Source organism: Cavia porcellus, unplaced genomic scaffold (assembly GCF_034190915.1).
Source record: "Cavia porcellus strain 051 isolate PalLab524CR breed Dunkin Hartley unplaced genomic scaffold, mCavPor4.1 scaffold_18, whole genome shotgun sequence".
Taxonomy (NCBI): domain Eukaryota; kingdom Metazoa; phylum Chordata; class Mammalia; order Rodentia; family Caviidae; genus Cavia; species Cavia porcellus.
The window spans coordinates 45,842,384-45,859,466 of NW_026947501.1; the positions used below are offsets into that span (position 1 = coordinate 45,842,384).

Genomic DNA, 17,083 nt, shown 5'->3' on the forward strand with positions numbered 1-17,083 from the left:
TAATCATAAGGTGCTTTCCTATACCAATGTCTTCAAGAGTTTTACCCATATTCTCTTCAGCAGATTGTTTCTGCTTTAGAGTTTAGACCTTTGATTTGTTTTTAATTTCATATATGGGAGACACATGGGCCTGGATTCCCTCTTCTGCCTGTGAATGACGAACCTTGTCAGTGCAGTGGGGCTTTGGCTCATCAACTCCATGCCCTCCACAGTCTGGGTCACAGACAGAGCTGCAAGAACTGATTCACCTTTCCCCATAAGGTCAAAATGAACCTGGCCATTGAATGGGATTTGGTTCCTGTGCAACTCAGTGTGTGATCACACATGTGTATAAGAGGTCATTTTCTTACACTGTCGCTAATGCTGGGTTTCCTGTTTGAGCTTGGCCTCACTGGCTACAATCCTCATGCAGCTTTGCTGAAATCCTTTCACCGAGGACCAGCAAGGCTCGTCTGTGAGCCTTGGCTTCCTGATAACCCATAGCCCACTGGAACCCAGCACAGCCCTCTGCACCTGCAGCTCTGGGCTTTCCCGCCTGCTGAGCTCTCCTGACCCATTCGTCTTCACAGTTATCAATATGCAAATGACAGCCCTGCTGTTTGTTGACTCAAACAGTCAAAATAAGCAGAATGGAAAACTGCAGTATTTAAATTTGTTCATTTTATTTCATGGAGCTCACTTTGAATTTTAATGGTCACCAAAAGTAGAAGGGTAAAAATGACAACAGGCTTGCGATTTAATTAACTTTGTTTTACGGCTAAAATGAAGGATTCATCCAGTTTCCTTTTCATAAATATGCAGAGAAGATTATGCAATGGTGCTTGGCTTTCTCATGTCTTTAAATCCTCCCTGTTTTCCTGTTATTCTGAGCCAGGTGCAAAGGGACTTGGAGTTAGAGTCAGTCTTGTTCTCGCAGTTCTCATCCTTGGAGGGAAGGAAAAGTATAAACTTTATAAAAGTATAAAGTATTCATTGTCTCTGTGTTGACTCTGCACTGGGCTTTCGTGCCTCTCTAAGGACTGTGAGAGTCACAGTGGTTCAGTTGTTCCCACCCAATGCTGTGCGGTCTCTGACACCTGTTATTCCTCAGCAGCATCCTGGCAAACTCAAGCCTGGGTCTTGGTTTTTAATTCGAGATCCTCTTTGACCTTTCCCCTCCTCTTCCCTGATGCTTTTTATACTGAAATGTGCAGAAGGAGAGAAGGAGTGCTGGGCCTCCTATTGCTGTCTCATGTGGCTTGGGTGGATGTGCGCAGTGTGCTTTCCTGACCTCCTGGGGACCCAGCCAGGAGCCACAATTGCCTGTGCTAAGGATAAACTAGGACAAAGATGAATTTAGTACCACAGAATGTGACAGGAAGTTCGTGTCTCCAGATGGCCAAGAGGTCGACACTTGAGAGCCATTGTTTATTGAGCTCATACAGTGATAGGCAAGGCCAGCAGAAGATTCAAGGTTGGCAGGTGACTCAGAGGCCTGAGACTCAGTGGGCAGTACAATCCTGGAATGACTCCAGGGGGGTGGAGACAGTCTTAAGCTAAGAAGGACCTTGCGTGGGGGGGTGGTTTGTAGACTTAGTGGTCCTAGTTTTGGTCATGGTGGGTGGGAGAAGATGGCCTATCCCTAAAGAGTTAGTGGGAAATCTCCAATGGGTGGTACTTTGGTCCCAAGCCTCCACTTTAGCCCTTATGAGCTATTGCGAATTTGTGGTCCCCAACACTGGTTCAAAGCAAGGCAGGATCAAATGTCTCCTTCCCTGCTCCCCTCAGAAAATGATGTCAGCCCCAACGACGTGCTGGACACTGGGCGTATGGAGACTGGGAGAAAGAATTCTGGCAGTAAAGCTGGCTCCCAGGTTAAGGAGCAGGCGATTCGGAAACTAGGAACTGAGGAGCGAGTTCTGAAGCTGGTCTGTGGTGGTCTGAACCTGTCGCTGCGGCTGGTGAAAGGTTGAGCGGCCAAGTGAGTGGGCTCCTGGTGGAGTAGGCAGTGTGTTGTAGCAGTTCCAGGCTCCTCAGGGCTTCTCCCCACCTGCAGTGCTTTCTTCCATGCTGTGACCCTACCTGACATGGCCCCTGGACCTCGGACCTCCCAGCCTTGAGAACCCAAAGCTACAAAAGTTTCTGTTTAGAACAAATCTCTCAGCCTGTAGTGTTCTTTTACAGTGGCATAAAACAAAGGAAGAGGCAATTTGGGCCCAAATTTTAAAGAGGAGCCAGGGAGGCACACTGGGTTGAAATGTTTCAAGGATGAATTGGGAGTAAGACTGGACCTGGAACTCAGTGCGTAAGGGTCTGTCAATGAGGACAGTTGATGATGTGGAGCAAACAGTCTTTGCTGCTAAAAACACCAGGAAAGAGATTACTTAGTATAAACTAGAATCACCTTAGCTTCAGGACTCTGGATGGATTTCTCTCAGAGCATGGTTAGAAATACCTCTGAATCCCAGCTTCCCTCCGGTGGAGGTCTACACAGTAGGGGAGGATTAAAGGGAGAGTAGATCCCTCTCCCATCATCCTAAGGGCAGTGTGAGCCATAGACTTTTTTGGAGTCTAGGAGAACCAACCTGTATAAAACACTGACATCCCCAATAGCCACACAGTGGATGCTTGAGAACGTAAGAGCCAATTTCATCTGTGTTTCGCCAGGTTAGCTGTGCCCAGGTTCCCAAGGCAAAGCTCTACATTTAAGGCAGAAAAGAGAAGCCTCAGAGAGCTACTGTCCTCCCCTGTGCACTCATAGTCAGATGACAAGAATGGTGGTGACCATCTCATGATGAGTGACCACCCAGAAGTCAACGTGTGTGCTTGGACAGCATCCAGGTGCCGCAGTTCTCTGACCCCAAAGACGGCTGCAGGTAGGGTGGGCCTCACTGAGGGAGCACACTGCACAGGGAGGTGACTGCACCAGGGGAACACCCAGCCCATGTGACTCTGCAGGCCACCTGGTCCTGGGCCACCAGGGAAGACGACAGTGCTGTCCTCCCTGCATGGCCACTTTGCATCCTATGCCTGCCTGTCTTCTGCTTCCTTTTCCTGCCTCACCCTCCCATGCTGAGGAGCCTCACAACCTGGAACTGTCTACAGAGGTCCCAGTGTCTGCTTCCTGACCACCCAGCAGTGTGGTAGAGGCACACACCTGAAGGGGTTGCGGCCTTCAGACATCACGTGTGAGTCTGAGCACCGTCCTGTGGTCTCTGGAGGCAGCAGCACTGCCGCTTTGCAGCCTTCCCTCCTTCCCTGAGCTCAGCTTCCTCACAGCACCCCATGTGTGAGAGGTGACACCAAAGCCACTGCTGCTCTCCCAGGCTCCACTGTTCAACCCTGGAGGTCCAGAGCCATGGAGGGGCTGAGGGTACAGTGGCGGGGATGGCTGAGAAGGTCCTCACCCTTGGGGGAACTGGAGGCAGAGACTAGAAGCTAGACTTGTCAAGTCTCCAGGGGAAAAGTAAAACTGGTTCCTCAGAGCCATAAAACATTTTTAATTTTTTATATTAGAAAAGCATTACTTTTTCCACAGATGTACACAGGGTGGAAAATTATAATTCCATTTTCACAATCCACCACCATTGCCACTACTTCCTCCGAGGGCCCTGCTGTATAAAGTTTATCGTGCATAATCCTAGATCTATTTTCATGCAATGGTGTGTGTGTATATGTGTAGACAATGTTTAGAGTTGTTCAAACTGGAAAGTGTTATTCCACAGCCTAGAAAGGACCTCTGGCCAAAACATCGATTCCTTTATTACAGTCTCTTACTGTCAAAGCATCACCCTCATGGGGCTTATCTGTGAGTGCAAAACACAGGACCCCTAAAATGGGTATGAACATGCAGATATTTTAAAAATGTTTTGAAAATGAGATTTTTAATAGATGGAAAGAAATTAACTTCATAGTAAAAACTGAAGTTTTAGGAGGATTTTCTGTGTCTAGTCCAGCACAGATGGAGCTTGGAAGTCATTACTTCCATCCTGACAGAAAGACAAAAGGCAGAAAAAGGCAAATCCACAACCAGCTATGGGAGAATGGAAGCCCAGGGCCTGTGGCTGCCCATGGCTGCCCATGGGGGCAGAGTGGAGAAGCTCAGCCAGCAGACCAAGGGTTGGGGTGCTCACTGTGCGGGGCTGTGCTGGGGGCTGGAGAACTTCGGGGCTCCTTGTTCATTTGCTGCAATCTTGAGGAGGAGGGGTCCTGGGGCTCCCAGAGGTGAGGCAGTCTTACCTCATGATAGAACTGTGGGGGACCGGCGGTGGCTGAAAAGATAAGAAGTATGAAATATAGATGACCTTTATTTTGAGAATGCGGGGAAAGACAACCTTGAGCCCCTGGGGCACAGCATTTCCCCCCGGGGTCAGCGATCTCTCCGTGAAACACGTGGAGTGGGGGCATATAAGTAGCCTAGGTTTGGGATGGAACCTAAGGGGCATTAGTGATGCACGGGTAGCCCATTGGTATGCTTTTGGCACTATAGGTAAATTCCTAGGGGTGGGGGAGATGGAGCTCCTTGGTTCCACCTGAGGCTTTTCCCAACTACAGTGTCCTGTCTGGGCCAAAACCCTTTCATATCCCATCTTATGATTATTATTATGAAAAGGGGCAAAGATTTCTCTCTTTACTGCTTCCTGCTGTAAAGGGGCCCTGTACTAGGGTCTAAGGGAGTCAATGGGATGATGGTTGATGCCCAGGTAGAAGCCGGTGCCAGGTGTTTTAGCCAGGACAACTTCACTAGTGAATGCATGTATGTTAGACTGGAAAAATAAAGAGACAAGATGTTATGAGGAGGCATGGCACTGTCATATTTAAGGACCCAGGTGAGGTAGAAGGAAAGGTGCTTTTGATTTAGATATGTCATTATATCAGGACCATGTGGAGGTAGAAATATATCCACAGTAAGGCAGAATTCTGAAAAATAAATGTGGGGTTAGGAGGAGTGAAGTTATGAGAGGTGATTACTCCCCCATCTGAAAGGGTAAAAGTTAAGATGGTAGGTAGGTAAGGCTTGTCTCTGGTATGCATGATGTTGGAGTCTTTAGGAAATACTGTTAAGAGTCCTGCTGTAAAAAGAACAAGAAATTAGAAACCAAATTGAATAATAAAACATGACAGCCTGAGAGTTGTGGCTTTGGGGCCTTGGTAAGGCAGAGATGAGTAGGCAAAAGGATGGTGAGATCTAGGGCTGGCTGGAAGGGCACCACTTAGCCTGAGTGATGTGAAACCAGGATGGCAGTCTAGCAACTTTTGATCACTGTTGATGTTGCCAAGAATATTGGGTATGGGTTGCTGTAACCTGGTTGTAGTCCTTGGAATGATTTGCTATAACAGGACTTTAGTAAGTATATCAGCAGTCTCCCTGGTTGTGTGAAAGGTTTTTATGTATCCTGAAAAAGTATAAACAAAGTGAGAAGACAAAATTTATCTGTCAGTCTTGACCAGGGTTGTCTGAGAAACTGATGAATAAGAAAGGAAGGGAGTGTTCTAATATCATTGAGGAGAGGTTTACTAGCAATACCAGGTGTAAGCTGTTGAGACCTCAGTGTCTGGGTCAATCTGTATAAATACACAGGAATAAAAAGCATTTTTAAGATTTAGGACTGTAGAGTGAGTGGTGGAGGGAAGATTTGGCACCACTGGGTGGATTGGGAAGAAGCATGAACCTGCACAAAATAGGCCCTGTTTGTAAATGGCATAGGTTGACCTTTAATACCTCCTAGAGATGGAGGACTTACTATAGCAGCCTGAAAACTCAGGAAGAACTCTGTATATATGGCCTCTATGTCCACAAGCATAGAGAATGTCTTACCTGAGAATTTTAGTGGGACTTGGACTCTGAGACAGACACCTTAAAGTGGGCTGCTGTTGGCCCTGAGCCCCGTCAGTCTTTAGCAGCAAGTTTAAGCAGATCCATCAGGGATGAATCTGGCAGTGTTGGCCTTTCCTGTGAGGGCTAGAAGTTAGGATGGCTTACCCACTCTCTGGTGGCTAGGACAGTCCAGTAGCCCTGGAATCAGGTCTCAAAGAACACCAGGATGGGGCACTCTCTTGCCCATTGTCTTCTGCTGCATTTGAGGCATGGTCCATGGGGGGGGGGCAGCTCCACCTTGTGTCAGTTTACCTGTCTCAGAACTCCAAGTATTACAAGTGTTATTGTTATCTCTGCCGTTGAAAACATGAAAAGCCATATTAAGGTCTCTATGAGATTTGAAGGTCAAGTTTTGCCTTTTTGTTTGGGATTTGGACTACAGTAGAAGGTCTCTGTAGAAGTAAGTAAGTATGCAGGAGTCAAATATAATCAACAAGGTATTTATAATTTTAGTAATGACTTCCCATAAGGAGGACAGGTCCAGAGAATTTTAGGAACTGGCATGTTATTTATGTCATATATATAAGTATCTCTTTATGTTGTTAAAATGTCTAATGCCTTCTACATCTGCTTTTTAGAGGATGGCCTGTTTAATTAATTTTTACCTTTTTATTTAGGAGAGAAATCAGCTATGATGTTATTTAATATCAGTTGAATATAGTTAATTATGGCTCGGTGGAGGTCTGAGCCAGGGCTTTTAATTTTAGTTGTTAACCAGGAGATCGGTGACAATACAGTATAATATAGGCAGTAAGCTTAACACAGAACACCACTGGTGGTTTATAGCAAAAGGAATTCATAAATACCTCTTAATTTTAGTTGTTAAACAGGAGACTATTGAAGGCTTTGATTGATAAATAAGGCTGGTAAAATTACCAGGTGGCCACTTTCCCATTTATCAGCCAAAGTCTTGTCTATTGCTGGCTTATTTAACCTTGATTAAATGGTTTGAGAATGTAAAAAAAATAGTATCTCTGAGCTGAGCCACCAAGCTGCTGTCTATCTGTGCCTGTGTTTAACGAGGTGCTTGTGTTTGGGAGACGCTCAGCACCTAAGGCAGGACAGAACTCTGAGACAAATGCCCCAGGGTGGGGGCATTTGTCATGGCTGGAACACACACACACACAAAAGGCAGCAGAAGCAATCGAATTTTATATCTGAAAACACGAATACAGCATCAGATCAGCAATGTAATGAGTTGTCTGTTGTACCTGTCTGCCCCAGCAGACAGAGCTATGCTTGAGCTTCAGGGTGGGAACTGGTCTGGCATGTGTGCAGGGCGGTGCACACAGAGTGAAGGTGGGGTGAGTGCTGGGACATAGCGCACTGGGTGGGCTGGGTCTGCCCCGGGAAAAGTGCGCAAGGCGGAGGCAGTATAAGCCAAGTGTGCTGCTGCCAGCTGCAGCGGTGGTGGCACATGGGTGGTGGCAGCACACAGGGGGTGGGCTGGGAGGCGGAGTTGGGACTTGGCCAGGACCTTACATGATGCGTGACCCTGTGCATGGGGCTGAGCCGCCACATGGAGCTGGAACTGCTCACGGGGCATGCAGATTAGGGTGCAGCATTAGAGCCCAACCCCACGTGGACCTGGAATGCCGCATGAGAGCCAAGATACCATGCAGAGCTGGGGCACAGCGTGAAAGCTTAAAGCAGCCCCGCGCCTATCTCTCAACATTGTTTGGGCTTGTTTTTCCCATCTAGGTGAGGAATGGGTTGGCATGTGGCAGGTGGAGGGGGGGAGCAGGGAGGAAAGGAGACACTGAGAAAGCTCTTAAAGGCTGCAAGGAAAGACACTATTATCTCTTTAAGTGTGGGGAGGGGGAGGGATCCTGGAGGATTGGGAAAGGATGCACATTCCCAAAACAAAGGCTTAAAGATAGAGAGTTTTGTAAACTTGTCATCAGTATGATAAGCCATAGATAGGTATGGGTTTTTGGGTGGGGGCAGGAAGCAGTCCCCAAGATAAAATCTGGTGTGGGGTCTGACCCACAGAGTTATGAGGCAATAGACTGTGGTCTGCTAAGTGTAAGTCGTCACTTTTTACTTATAGATCAATTGGTATTATATAGTTCCAAAGCTTTGTAATAATTGGCCGTCATCAATATATGAGTGGATTTCATGTGGGTTTAGTAACAGCTCTGCCCGTGAGAACTTAAAAAGCTCTGATGGAAGTGAGAATCTCTCAGTGTGGACACAGGCTGCCCAGGAAAACTCTGCCTTGGGCTATCTGAACCCAAAGAACGTGAGAGTCTCCCGGTGTGGACACAGGTTGGCCCAGAAAGACTCTGCCTTGGGCTATCTAAGGACCTGAGAGTGTCATGCGAACCCACGGAAAGGGGACGAAAATCCGCCTGGGGCCTGGCCCTGTGGCAATCTCCGGGGGGTTGCTCACCTGTGGTAAATTGGGTCGGTGTTGTTTGCGAACTGGCAGTGACAAGTTTACAGCTCCCGAGTGTAGAAGTGAGGAATTAATGAAGAATATAGTCCGTTCCTGGTCCTGAATGGCAGGGGACTCAAACTGGGAAAGCCCAAGGAATCTCTCGTGTGCCATTCCCAGTCAGGGAACCATATGATAGAACTGTGGAGGACCAGTGGCAGCTGAAAAGATAAGAAGTATGAAATATAAGTGACCTTTATTTTGAGAATGCAGGGAGAGACATCCCCGATCCCCTGGGGTGCGGCATCTCCCCCCGGGGTCGGCGATCTCTCCATGGAACACATGGAGTGGGGGCATATAAGTAGCCTAGGTTTGGGGTGGAACCTAAGGGGCATTAGTGATGCACAGGTAGCCCAATGGTATTTTTTTGATGCCATAGGTAAATTCCTAGTGGTGGGGGAGATGGAGCTCCTTGGTTCTGCCTGAGGCTTTTCCTGGCTACAGTGTCCTGTCTGGGCCAAAACTCTTTCACCTCAAATCCCTGCGAGCTCTCGCAGTGAAGAGTGAGGAAAGGTTCCTCAGCTTCCATCACACAGAATAGGAGGCAGTAGCTCCATACATTTCAAGGGTCTCGTCGTCAGCAGGGACTCCTCATCCTCATGGGCAGTGGCTGTCACACGTGTGACTCCCTAGGCCTTCCAGGGAGCTGCAGACAGCCCAGCAGTGGGCCAGCCCGACTCTGGCCTCTCCAGCCTATCCATCACACAGGAAGACACTTGTGGGGGCTGAGTCACCACCCAGAGCTTGGTCACTAAAGACCCGAGCCCTCCTCACAACAGTGCCCCTCACACCACCACCACACCAGTAGAAGCCACAAGTACCCAGAGTGATACACCCAGAAAGGGCTCCTCTCAGCCCCCACTTAGGAAACTCGTGAAAAACTCAGTGAAAATGGAGGACACAAAAGCAAGAAAACCATGGGGAAATTCTAGCCTCTGCAGTCTGCAGCTATAATAAACAATAAACAGGGCTGAAGTCTAAGGCAGAACTGTAAAATAGCACATTAAACCTTCAGTACCTCAAGTTCTTTGACCCTGGACATCACATCTCATTGTCTAGGAAAAATGACCAGGCATACTAAAAGATGAAAACACAGTGGGGAAAACAGAGCTACCACCAGACTCACACATGATGTCTTAAGGCCAGACACAGAACTTCAAGTAACTGTGACTCAGATGGTAAGGGCTCTCACAGAAGAAGCAACAATGTACAAAAATGGAAAGGTAATTTAGGCAGAGGTGAAAACTCTAAAAGAAAATCTAAAGTGTCCCTATTGTCTGGTTTTGGTCAGTTCTGTACTATTTTGTTTTGTATGAATTTATTGTGTGTGGAGACATGGACAACTATCTAGAAGAAAACAATAGACAATATGATAGCTAGTGAAGATCTTCTGTTGTCTTGCTTTGAAATCTGTGCCACTTGCATTGTTTTCTGATTTGTTTTGTTCTGTTTTGTTATGTTTAGTTTTACTCTCTTTAAAATTAAGTTAAATTAAAAAAAGAAAATCAAAAGTAAATGCTAGAAGCCCAAATTATAAATAAGGGGCAAAATAAAGAATAGGTGACAGGAAGTAGGGAGATGGGTATTTCTCAAGTAGGGAGGGAATCAGGAGATGGGGGAGGTAAGGGAATGAAAAAGGAATTAAGATGCGTCCTGTGCATTAAGTCCACACAAGAAAGGCTAACACTATGCACTGTAAATGTACACTAACAAGAAAATTTCAAAAAAGAAATTTAAGTGAATGCATATGAATATCATTAGAACAAGCATAGCTGAAGGAAACAAACCAGTGAGCTTAAAGATTCTGTCAAGTGAGGGCTCCAGAACTGAAGGGGCCCATGTGGAGAAGGATAACAAAGATAACACAGCTCCCCACCCCCAGAGGGCTGGGGTAATTACCAGGGTGCCACAGTAATGCAAGATCTCTGGCATTGGGGTGGGGTGGAGGTGCCCACCCGAATACTTGGTATTTTTTCAGTGAATTGTTTTGCAAACTAAAACCGCTCAAACTAAAAGCCTATTCATTAAAAAGGCAGAGGCAAGGCTCTGAAAGTGTCAGATACAAAACAAATATGGTGATAAATGAGATAATTTTTTGACTGAGATAATAACTGTGAGAGTCTTTAAAATACCATTGTGAACCCAATATCTAAAAATAACAGTGCATGCAGCATCAGAGAGTCCAAGCATTGTCAGTGCTACTGAGATTTAATGGGTATATTTTGACATTTGTATCCTAGAAATCTCATCAGTGATTTGTGTACTATTTACACATATTACTGGGATACTGGACACAAAGCTAATTGCAACATGCTTCCCAAGTTATAAAATTATAGGCTATGTTGCCGGATGCAGTGGCACATGCCTGTAATCTCAGTACTGGGAAGGATGAGGCAGGAGGATTGTCATGAGCTCAAGGCCAGCCTGGACTGCATAGTGAGAGTCTCAAAAAATCAAAAACATATTATAGACTATGTTGCATAATTATAATAAAAAATAGAGACTTATAACAAAAGTTAAAACTCCCAAATTAATTCCAATAATTTCAAAATTTTAAACACAGGTCATTTAAAGAATTTACTGTGTTATGTGTTTCCAAGGATCGAACCCAGAACCTCAGCAAGCTAAGCATGCTTTCTACCGCTGAGCCCACTGGGCTGAGCAGGGGTTCCCTGGAAACGTGTGGGCAGCCGCTCTGCAGATGGTGGTATGGAGCATGCACACAACCACATTCCTCAGCTACACAATGGCAATGTGCTCCCCTGGCTAGTGAGGAGGGTGTTGCAGAACGGAGCTCCAAAGACATTTAGGGGCATTGCTGTCAAGGAGGAATCAAAGCACAGTGTCCTGGCATGGGACAGAACAACGCATGTTCTTTGCATGGTGGTCAGTGGCCTCACAGGCTCAGCATGCCTGTCACACAGTCAGATGCACATGGGACAGAAGAAGACGCAGTGCAGGAAGAAACGGGGCTCAGGCTGCCGACACAGAGGGAGCTGGGGGATGGCGGTGTGGATGGTCTTACCCAGACAGCACCGAAGGCTTCCTTGGGAAGCCGGAGAGGCTCCTGTCCAGACAGCACTTCAGCCCAGCTGCCGATGACCCCAGCAGTGCAAAGAAGGTCGGGAAGGCGATGTGCAGATGCTGGGTGGCAGTTGGTATAAAGGCAGAGGGGCCTGGCAGGAGCACAACAGACCAGGCCAGGAGCCCTGAGACCCATGACCTGGACATGCACCTCCCACAGAGTCAGACACAGCCTGGGAGCCAGGTTCTGTAGGATCTTGGCCTAGACTGGCCTCTCCCAGACTCGGAAGTGGCTCCGGGCTCCAGAGCTGCTCTACCCAGGCAGGAGGTGTGGGAAGATGGCTCTGTGCAGGGCAGTTCCATGGTTCGGTACTGAGGAGACCAGATCATCTCAGGGATGCACTGAGCAAGGCCTGGAGATGTAAAGAGAGGAGTGACCGGTGATGGACAGAGGAGAAAGGAGCTGGCTTCTTGCCTCCCTGTCTTTTTCCATCTCTTGGGTCTTCTCCAGCAATTCCTTTGCCAGATGTAGCCCCAGAGTAGAAAAAGCAGCATTTCAGCCACAGTTCTGAAAAGTGTTCTTTCGTGCAGCCAACCCTGAGAGGAGAGTGCCAGGGCTTTGCTGCCCAAAGAGGAGCTGACTGGGAGCCAGTATGTGCTGGGTTTGCTCAGTGGGAGTGTTGGTGAAAGGAAGAGAAAGAAAATTCACACCAGTGAAGCAACACCAGACAAAAGCACTTGCAGGGAGGAATTGCAACACTGAGCACACTCCCTGTTGTCCAGGAAAAGCCTCAGGGAGCACAAAATGTGAGGACTGAAGCAAAAGCTTCAAATATTCCAACTGACCCTTTCCCTGAGGCCCAGGATGTCCTGTTCTCCTCTCGGCAGCAGCCGCCCCCACACACAAAGGCCCAAGGATGCTGGGAAGAGAAAACAGAGGCGCCTTTGTCCAAGTTCACTGTGTCTTTCGTCTCTTCCAAAGCCTTTGGCCAATAGTGTGTGTCGGGCTTATTCGAAATTAGCCAGGCAACGGAGTGAAAGGAGGCTTTGCTGGGTAGACCGGGCTTCAGACACCCAGAGGCCCCCACTCATTTAAAGGCTGCTACAAATGCTGAGAGCAAAAACCTCCACTGACAATCACTTTAATATAATTTCTTTTTTATTTTAAAGAGAAAAAAATAAAAGATTTTCAAAGCAGCCTAGTAAAGAGTAACAATAATTAATATGTTGTGTATTGTTGTCCTCATAATCGTTACCCTGTGTACAAGATGCAGGCATGGAGTGTTATCCAGACGATAAAGAAAGTGTGGGCCCAGCATTCTCTCAGTGCATGGGTCCCGAGACCCACGCAGGTGGGGTCAGAACTGCGTGAGGAAGGAAGAGTGGCTCCGCAGCCTGCTGAGCCCATTCTGCTGATGCCGGTGTAGGAAGCAGACTGGAGGCAGCATGTCACACAGCTTCAGGAACGTCTGTCTCTGTCTAGTTGGGTGCTGGCGCTGTCCTGCTGGTGCCTCCAGTGAACACAGAAGAGCTTGGACTGCTGGGGCGACTCGGGGCAGGAGAAGCCTCCGAAGTGGCATGAAATGGTTCAGAGGCTCCCAGGAAAGACACCAACCTGGGTCAGGGGATCAGCATGAACAAAGAGTACCAGATGCCCCTCCTGAAATGCTCAGTGGCTTCCAGAGTCCTCTGACGGGAGGCACTCGTGCACATCCTATGCTCCCTCCTAGGAAAAGCGCATCAAGAATAAACTATTGCCTGTGACATAGAACTAGTCCCATTTTGCGTGGCAGTACTATAGGGTGCCAATCACTGAGACCAGGAGTCTAGAAAAGAGCTGACCAAGTGTGGAGGCCAGAGAGCCACGTCCCAGATCCCTACCTCAGGGTCAGGGATGGGCAATGTGCCTGGCGGTGCCACAGCATGGCCTGCATGTGTGTAGTCAATCCCCATGGGTTCTCAGGGGATGAGTGTCCAGGAAGTGGTGGTCTGAGGGAAGGGCTGTGGTCCCTGATATCCAGGCCACCTATGGGACACCACACAGGACCCAGTGAAGACTCAGCTGTGATAAAAGCAGCCTTTGTGTCCCTGGAAGGAACCTGGACAGCAACACCATAGTGACCACGGGCAGAAGGGCACCCACAGCAGGGCCAGCGACAATGGTAATGGTCCTGTCGTCCGGCTGTGACCTTCTGAGCAGAGGTCAGCGGAGGTGCGGTTGAAGCCCTGCTGGCCTTTCCCTGGGCTTCACCAGTGTAGTTCGCTAGGACCAAATAGGACTGCAAAACCTATTCTCAAAGCAAACATGAGAAAACACAGGAGCGGCTGCTTCTGCCCATACTGTCCCCACGCCGTGCCCCTGTCTGCCCCTCTGAGGGACTCATGGTATCTTTCTCTTTGTGTGCTCTGCAGTGAGGGTTCAGGAGAAAAGAGAGCGCTCACCCCCACGCTGTGGCCACTTAAAGGGTGGCACTGGAGGCCAGACTGAGGCTCAGTCCCTTCCTGTCCCTTCTTGCAGAATATGCCCCTGCGCCCCTCTGGAAGTCCCCCAGACCTGGAAGGGCGCCCGAGCTTCAAGTCAGTTCTTTTCTGGACCCTCCATGTCTGTCAGTGTTCAGAATGGTTTTGAGGGCTTTGAAGTTCCTGTGTTGTCAAAACCCACATCAGAATCAGCTCGTTTTAAACCTTGAATAGAGAAGAAAATGAAGCAGAACCCACAAAACAGGAGTGGTAGGATCGTGTCTTCTCACCATGACCAGTCAACTCTGAGAAGCAGAGGAAAGCGAGCTGGGGAGATGTAGCGGGTGAGGGAAGGCAGGAGGCCTTCTGCGCCAGTGAGAGGAGCTCTTCTCACGGTCAGAGAGGGGCAGCAGCTTCTGGAGGAGCTGGAGCTGTCTCCTGCAGAGGGGTTGCAAGCCTGGACGGGGCCAGGAAGATCTCCACACTGGAGCTAAAACCCAGCTGGGAGGACACGGCTTGGAGGCCTGCATTATGAAGGATTCATCTTGGGTCAGCCAGGCCACTCCAAGGGGGTCTAGTGAACCCTCCCCTGAGGACAAGCTCTCAGGTATCAGGACCTGGTGATCAGTGATGTGACCACATTCCTGGATGGCACGGGTGGGGAGACCCTGAGTTACCTTACAAATATGACCTGCACAGCCTGTGATTCGGACAAGGACTTTGATGGAGATGGCACTGATGAAACACAGCTTTTATGGTTGTGGTGTTAAGCATCACTGCTAATGATGAGGCTGATGAAGCCCCGAGCTGGGGCACCAGCAGGGTCCCAGGCCAGCTGCAGCCCTCAGCTGCAGGGTCCCGAGTGGATGCTTGCTGTCCTGACATGCCTCCTGAGATGAGTCCCTAAGGAACAATGGGAAGCACTGGTGGATACAAATAATTAAAGGGACATAATTAGAAGTCTGCGGGGAGCAATCTGTCTGGATCAGTGTAGAGGAGTCAGAGTGAGTGCTGTTCTCCACAATCAGGGGGTCCCATTCCTGCTCCGTCACCCACACTGGCTGTTTTCTCTTGGATTTACAAACTGAGAAGCTGCAGAAGAGTCACGTGGTAGGGTGGCTACTGGAGCTGCTGATGTCTTTGGAGGATTAGTTTTTAAAAACTCCCCTCTGATTGATTCTCCTCTTTGACGGAAAGGAAGGCGCCCCCTCTTTGGGTACGGACAAGTGTAACTTAGTTTTAGAGTCGGCTATAACATAGAGACCTTCTATAGCAGGACACGAAATTCCTAGACCCTTATGGGTTGATTTGGATGGTTATTCCCTGAGGTGAATTAAAGCCCGCCCATGCAGGCTCTAGTCTTGTTACAAATGCTCCATTCACTATTTATAGATCCCCTGCCAGGATGGCCCCTGAGCCTTCTTCCCTGACAGGAGCAGGGGCTGCTTGAGGATAGCTATCTCCTTAATGTGATACTACTGAAGCATTCTATACAAACCCAAGGTGGTGGTAGGGAATCTTTCAAGTCCTCCAAATTCTGGTCCTGTGCTCCCCATTACGTAGCCTGGTGTCACAATAAAAGGCATGGTATCATTTCAGCAGAAACAGGTACAAGTATGTAGCAAAAGAAGCTTCTCCTCAGAAGACCAGACACTCCTTTCCTTTGGAAGACATGGAGGTAGCCATTTGGCATATTTGGGACCAGGCCTCAGACTTCTCATCTCTGAAGCAGGATGATAGCGTGTCTGCACTGTACGGTAATGCAGTGGTAGCAGGGGAGACACAAAGTACCCAGGCTGTGTCTGCCAAACAAAGCACTCAGTTATGTGCAGCCCTTTCTTCCTGTTCTGTTTCCAAGATGCCCATCATCCCCCAGTGAAGCAGGCCTCATAGGGGCTCTGTGTCAGTCTCCCTACCACAAGGCCACTAGGATAGATGGAAAATGCCCCCTGAAGGCCTCCTGCACTCATGGATGGGCCAGTTGAAAGAGGGCTGGACCATGAGGGTGGTGCTTGTGGTCAGAAGAGGCAGTCCCTGGGGCTGCAGTCTGGAAGGGTTCATCTCCCTCTCACTCTTCTCTTCTGCTCTGCTTCCTGAAGCTGTGATATGGGCAGTTTTCCTCCACCATGACCCTCTCCCAGCAAGTTTCCTGCCTTGGAGCCGGATGACCAGTGACTAAACTGAGCCCAGATCAACCCCTCCTCTAACGTGTGGCTACCTAGTACTGTGTCTTAGTGGTAAGAAAAGTGACTAAGACAGGCTTTGCTAGCAGAACTGTGGGGTTGCTGCTGTGAATACATCTAACCATGTGGTTCACAAGCCCTCAACTATTGTAATCCAGGCTTGATGGAGATTCTGGTTGGAGCCAGAAGACCAGAAGGTCTATAGATATGCACATTATAAGGAACAGGATCAGAAAGCTTGTGTTTTGAACGTTTATAGAAACTGAGATTAAGGGTGGCAGACAAACTGATCTGGAAAAGGAGATTTCAAGGCAGCCTAGGGTTCAGACCGTACCATGGCACTGCTTGCTGCTTTTAGTGAGATCAGCGGTGAGAAGCGACAGCAGAGAAGCAAACTGAAAATCTGAAAAATGTTACTCGAGGCCAGGAAGAAGGTGCCTGGAAAATTGAGGTGAGTAAAATGTTGGCCCAGGCAGTTTTGTGGCTGAAAATGTCAGCATTAGAAAGAAGCCAAGCACTTTTCTTTGGGACAATAGGAAGAATGCTTCGAAGGCATCTCAGGAAAGAGCAGGAACTTGGCCCTCCCCTTACAGAAGTGAAGGTCTTCTTCAGCAGGGAACTGCGGACACGCTCTTGTTTCTGGGACAAAGCGGGAACTGCTTCGCAGAGTTCAGCCATGCAGCCACTCAGACACTTTCAGAGCCATGATCCAAAGGGTACTGGATACTGCTTGAGTCTTGATCTTGCCCTCACCTGCATGGCGCTAATTTTAGAGGCATGCAGAATGCAAAGTTTTGGGGTCATTTAGACTTCAGAAGAAGGCCTTGTTAGTCAGACAGCGTGGGTCTGCGAGAGCAGAGCACGAAGCTGTGACTGGGAAGCTAAAAGTGCAGAAGAGAACCCAGGATGCCGGAGAAGCCAGGAAAATGGGATATCTGCTAAGGAAAACCACAGGTGCTGAGCAGAGCTGACTCCAGAGAGCCCAAGAGGGCTGCACTGGCACTGCTACAAAGGTGGGATGCCACACACTGCTTGGTGCCCACACCTGTGCTCCAATGCTCCAGTGCCTTGGGAGCTGGGACTGCTCTCACCTCTGGCCACGCAGACCCTGTTTCAGTTTTA

At 48.5% G+C, this 17,083-nt stretch overlaps 1 long non-coding RNA gene across 2 annotated transcripts; it reads right to left on the reverse strand.

Annotated features, from left to right (window-relative positions):
- Positions 1-693: 693 nt before the first annotated feature.
- On the reverse strand, positions 694-11,680 carry LOC134471509 (uncharacterized). Of its 2 annotated transcripts, XR_010040959.1 has the most exons (4): positions 11,320-11,680; positions 8,250-8,455; positions 4,113-4,250; positions 694-924 (listed from the first exon to the last, which is right to left on the reverse strand). It is a non-coding gene; the product is annotated as an uncharacterized LOC134471509 (long non-coding RNA). The 2 variants fall into 2 exon arrangements; XR_010040958.1 differs by lacking the exon at positions 694-924 and having other exon boundaries at positions 3,475-4,250.
- Positions 11,681-17,083: the final 5,403 nt, after the last annotated feature.